Consider the following 5,805-nt stretch of genomic DNA (forward strand, 5'->3'; position numbering starts at 1 on the left):
TATGTGACCAGTCTTCAAACAACTAGAACATGTGGTTTGACTCAACCATCTTTTGTAGTCACTTTTGAAATGTGTTCTTATTTAATTTTCAGCAACATGTCCATACTCTTGACAGTAGTGACAAATATACTTTTTATTATAATCCCAATCATAAGAGTTGCCATTGTGTTTTACCTTTTTTTGCTTGTTTAATGACCATTTAGGCTTGAATCTACACTCATATGCTCTATGTCAATACTTTTGATAGTTAGAGCAGTATCCTTCAAATATTTTTGTGTTTATGGTCTTGGTTTTGCACTCATGTGCATATTGTCCTTATTTATTGCATTTGTGGCAATGACCCATGAAATTTTGCTCAGGATTTTGATTTGCAGTCTTGCTCCTGCAAAAATTTGCAATATGACCTATCTTACCACACTTATGACAAGTAGGTTTGGAGTTCTTACCTTTGTTACCTCTTTCTTCACCACTTTTGGATGATTCTCCTTCTTTAGTACTAGTGTAACCCCAATCCAAAAGTGTCACTGTTGGATCTAGGGGATCTCATCAATTGTTCAAAGTTCTTGATGGCTTTACTAGTTTTGTTGAAACTATCAACAAACTCATTTTCTCTTTTCAAGTCATTTCTCAATTGTTCATTCTGCAACTTCAGTGTTGTGATCTCAATATCCTTTCCATTGACTTCATGATTTGCAATCATCATTTGACCCAAAGTTTCCAATTGCAGTTAGCAATCCTAGTTACCTTTGATGTTTTCTCTTCTAGTCTATTAGTTAAAATCCTTTTTTCATCTTCACTCATGACTTTGTCCTCTTTACCTTTTTTTTCCTGCTTGGTCACCTCACGTAGTAATACTGATTGGACTTCTTGCTCTCTTTTGATATTTTTGACCTCTTTAGATAGGGTTCCATTCTTTTCCATTAGATCTACAATTGCTCCATCAAACCCACTAGTGTTTCCATTTGCAAATAATTTAGTAGTGTCAATATCTTGGTATTTTGTGTCATTCTCTACAATAGCAATTTCCTTTCTTCTCTTCAGTGATATCTTGAAATCATTTCTTGCTTCATTTAGCTGATGTAGGAAAAATTGTATTTCAATCTTTTGGTTCTCAATTATCTTTCCCAACTTGTAGATTTCCATCTCAAAGATCTTTCCTAAAAGTTTCAAAGGTTTACTTTCCAAATTCCAAAGAACTCATCTCTGATACCAAATGTTGGAAATACAATAGGGAAGTAAACTTTGAGAGGGGGAGTTGGGGGGCATATACATTCATAGCATGAAAGAAAACTATTCAACACATGTATGACACAAGATATTTGGTTACCCATGTAAGGAAACTTGCAACAAAGAATATAACAATTTCCACATAACCCATAATACATTTGAAATAAATATGTAATTGAAATCCACATGCAAGAGAATAGACAACATAACCACAAAAAATGTGACACAAAATATACCTTGGGAAACTCTCATTGAGGAAAAAACCCAACCTCCAAAAGCATCCATCACCATGTATTATTCAATAAAAATATCATTGCAATACAACCATGAAAACCTTTCAAGCCATAGCCACAACCAAGTAATCCATGTGAACAAGCATGAATCCACACATCCCATGCCATGCTTCCAACCTTCACAAATACTCCCTTGGTTAACTTGTCAAGCCTTGTCATGCTCAACTATTTCCCTTTTTGCCTTTTTTCTTCACACACTAACAACTACCCTTATGGCTACTTATATAGTAGCAAGTCCCATAAAACCACCAATTGGTATTACATAAACCATGTGCTAAAACCATGTGCTACCTAACTCCTTGACTCAACATTTAATATTAGAATTTTTATTTGTTTCCCAAATATTAAATAATTACATGAAATATTATCACAATGTTACAATACAACTCATCAAGTATATCCCATGGGAATCTTTACATGGTGCATGTCCATCTAGGTGCTCCTAGATACAAAATTACATAATAAAACAAAATAATTCAATATAACAATATTATGCAATGTGTGCAACACCCATTAGCTCAACAAACCAGAAAGCCTCCAAGGAGAATGTAAAACTGGGGTGGGGATGACATCCAAAAATCTTCACTACTGTAGTAATAAAGTGTATCCAATAAAGGTTACAATGTTTGATTAGGAAACACGATCTACCATATTAAAGGTTTACAAGATTGTTAGATCTTACCCTATTAAAGGATTTAAACACCCTGCTAAAAGTGTCTAGTAAGAGGACTTTAGCTTATAGTGAGGTAAGCACCCTATTAAAGAATTTACAATAGCCTATGAAGACTACTCTATTAAGAGATTTAATTGATTCACCTGTTGGAATGTCTCAGAAATGATCCTTCGGTTAGCACTCTATTCCTTGATGTCAGATCACCTCTATCCTGATGTATACTTGATCCTTTCTGATTAGATGCAACTCTAATGTCCTCTGATTCCTTTCCTCTATTCTCCTTTAACTGATCTATAATGTGACTCAAATCATAACACCTCAATCACCATGAATTCTTTGTTTGCACATGCAAACTCTCTTCAATTCTCCTTAAGCTTTCTTAAAAGTTTAGGGTTTTTCTTCCTTAAGAAAGCCTAGGTGACTTAGGGTTAGGTATGAAACAATGGTAGTGATTCACCCATATTGCCACTTAAACCTTCCTTGTGTCTAATTGGACACATGTAATGCATAGGGATTCACAATTCAGATTCATCCTTATCATTGAAGATCATAAAATAATCCTTAAGTCACCCCAAAAATGGTTTACATAGAAGTTTGTGCCACTATAAACATCTTTGTCAAATTTTGTAACTTGGCACTTGAAGTCCTTGATGCTCGGCATCAACTACAACTTCAATGTTGTAACTCAGCCTCTAAATGACTTAGCATCCATTGATTACTTAGCATCTGAATAGCTTGGCACATACCATTTGCTTAGCACTTACTAGTTACTCGGCTCATACAAAATATCTATTGCTTGACAAATACTATTAGACAACTGATTCTTGGCATGGATTACTTGTTCAGTATGAACTAATTAATTAACTTAAGTATATTTTCACTCATATGTCAAAACTAATCTAAGATTAACAAAGTCCTCCCGATATTTGGATTGTAAATTCTTAAAGACACTTGCAAGTGATTCCAATGTCATAGTACCTACTGTAACACTTTCTTGAATTCTATCTAGTGGCTTCCATAATATCTCCCATATTGTCGAGCTATTGTTTCTTTCATACAATCTCTTTCTATAGCTGCTCCTTCTCGTTCTCTCTCATGCCTTAAATTTTGATTGTCAAACTTCTGAATATTTACCTCTACCATATCCAAAATCAACTTCACATTGTGTAGTAACTCTAGCATAGGTGTTTGATCATCAATAGCTTTCCTTTCAACATTGAAATTTTCAAGATCCCTCTTTATTTACCTTCCTTTCTCTAGAGATCCCTACCCAAAACCCTTACCCCTATCATCTTCTTCTTTCTCACATCACCTCTTTATATCTCCTCCACCCTTTCTTGATAGGGTTTAGGGTTCAATGTTGATTTCACAAGGTTTGGGGCATATAAAAAATTCTCTAATTTGATATTGCACATAAATAATTCTCAATGGTTACACAAATCCATCAAGACTTTTTATTTGAAAGCCATAGGATAGTTATTGCCTTTATTATGAAAATTTTCTTTGAAACTTATATTAGTAAACCTTAAGACTTTTATGTTGTAAGTTTGAAGTACTAAGATCCTTTTTGGTTGGAATTTGAAAGAATTCAAAATTTTCTTGTTTAATAACAAAGAAATTAGTAAGAACTCATCAAGAGAGGTGGGTAAAAGCATAGATCTATGTCACCCTTTTGTAAAGGAAAAGGCTAATAAAAATATAATTGTTCACCTTCAAGAATATAAAACTGGTATTATTATTTAGAATTTGAAAATGAAGTAAACTAATGAAATGTGTAGAAATGGTTGAAGTTTAGGATTAAATTTTTTAATAATTATTTGGAATAAGAAATGATATATATTTCCTAATTTTTATAGATCATTTTTTAGTTGTTGAAAAATGCTGAAAATTAGGGGTTTAGATCCCACCACAAAACTATATGGAAATAAATGTGTTTCATTTTGAACTTAGACTATGTTATAGATAACACATATAGCTAGAACAATAAAAAATAAAAATTGACTTTAGACATATATTTTCTCTTTTATAGTGATTCAAATTTCAACTCACCCCAAATTGATAGTTTTCATCTCCCACCACATTTTTAAAAACAAATCTATTCTAACTAGAAGATAAATTATACATTCTGAAAGAGGACTCCTTCCTCTAGAACATCATATAATTAATTTTTTTTTTGATATGATAAATAATATTTTTTTCTTTCTCAAAATTGACACTTTTTCAAATTTTAAAATGCGTGCCTGTAGAACTTTTTAATTACAATATACTATATCTAATTTAAACACTATAAACTCTATATGTGAATATTCTTGACTTTGAGCTCTATAAAATGGCATTTTTATTTAACTAAAAAATATCATTAAAAAATAGTAAGAGATATTGAAATGTTAGTTTTCTGAAATAATATTATTTCTTTAGTAATTGGATAAAAACTAGTATAAAACATGCATTTAGTAGACATTTCCAATTGGAAAGTGTGAGAACATATATAACTTAGCTATAAGGAATTTATCTAGATCATATGTTTGAGAAAAAAATATTTCTAGATGGAAATGCTCAAATTTAGTCATTCTGATAAGTTAGCCTAAAATGTGACACAATTTTGTACTTTTACCAAGGTAGGTGCCACAATACTTAGAAATGTGTCCTATACAAGAGGTAGGTCTAAATCCTATACCCTAACCCCTTAATCCTAAGTATGTGCCCTTCCTCCCTTTCTCTTCTCTTTTATTATTTTTCTTCCTCTCATCCAATCACTATCCAAGATAAAATCCCTAATCCCTCAACCTTAAACTATAGACCCTATAATAGTCTCTCAGCACTAAATACTTTAATCCCTAGGCTCTCAACCCTCTCTCCCATCTCTCTCTCTAGTTATAAAACCTAATCTATATGGATTAAAACATAAGTATGGGGAAGGTTATAAAGGAGAGGGGAAGGAGAGAGATATAGAGATATATAAATGGTAATATATAATGTGATATAGATATAGAGATATAAGGAGATGTAGAGATAGCAGGAAGTGAGAGATGTGTACAGGTGTAGACAAGTTCATTAATAGGTAGATATATGAAAATAGAGATAGATAGATAGATAGATAGATAGAGAGAGAGAGGGAGGGAGGGAGGGAGAGAGAGAGAGAGAGAGAGAGAGAGAGAGAGAGAGAGAGAGAGAGAGAGAGAGAGAGAGAGAGAGAGAGAGAAGGGGAGAGGGAGTTGAAGAGGCAGAGAGTAAGGAAGGGTAAAATAAATAGGCCCATATGACTCTTTGTTTCTTCCCTCCACCTTCAAGCCTCTCTCTATCCCCGTTGCTTCATTTTATCATCCATTTTTATGAATGCAATCCTTTCTATATGCAAGCTATCCTTTTTCATCTATTACACACAAGCAGTCCACATTTTCAAGCACATAAGCCATCATTTACAAGCATTATTATATATCATTATTCATGCATTTTCTTTTAACATTTATCTTATTTCTTCAGTAATGGAGTTGTCTATTAAGGAATGAGATATTCATCAACCATGCATGAGAAATCAAGTATTCAACCCTTCAAGAATTAAAGAGCATAATTGTGTCCATGGGTCTATGATTTGGCAATGGTAGATTGATT

Source organism: Cupressus sempervirens, chromosome 3 (assembly GCF_028749045.1).
Source record: "Cupressus sempervirens isolate cs-2001-9-10 chromosome 3, ASM2874904v1, whole genome shotgun sequence".
In the NCBI taxonomy this organism is placed as follows: Eukaryota; Viridiplantae; Streptophyta; class Pinopsida; order Cupressales; family Cupressaceae; genus Cupressus; species Cupressus sempervirens.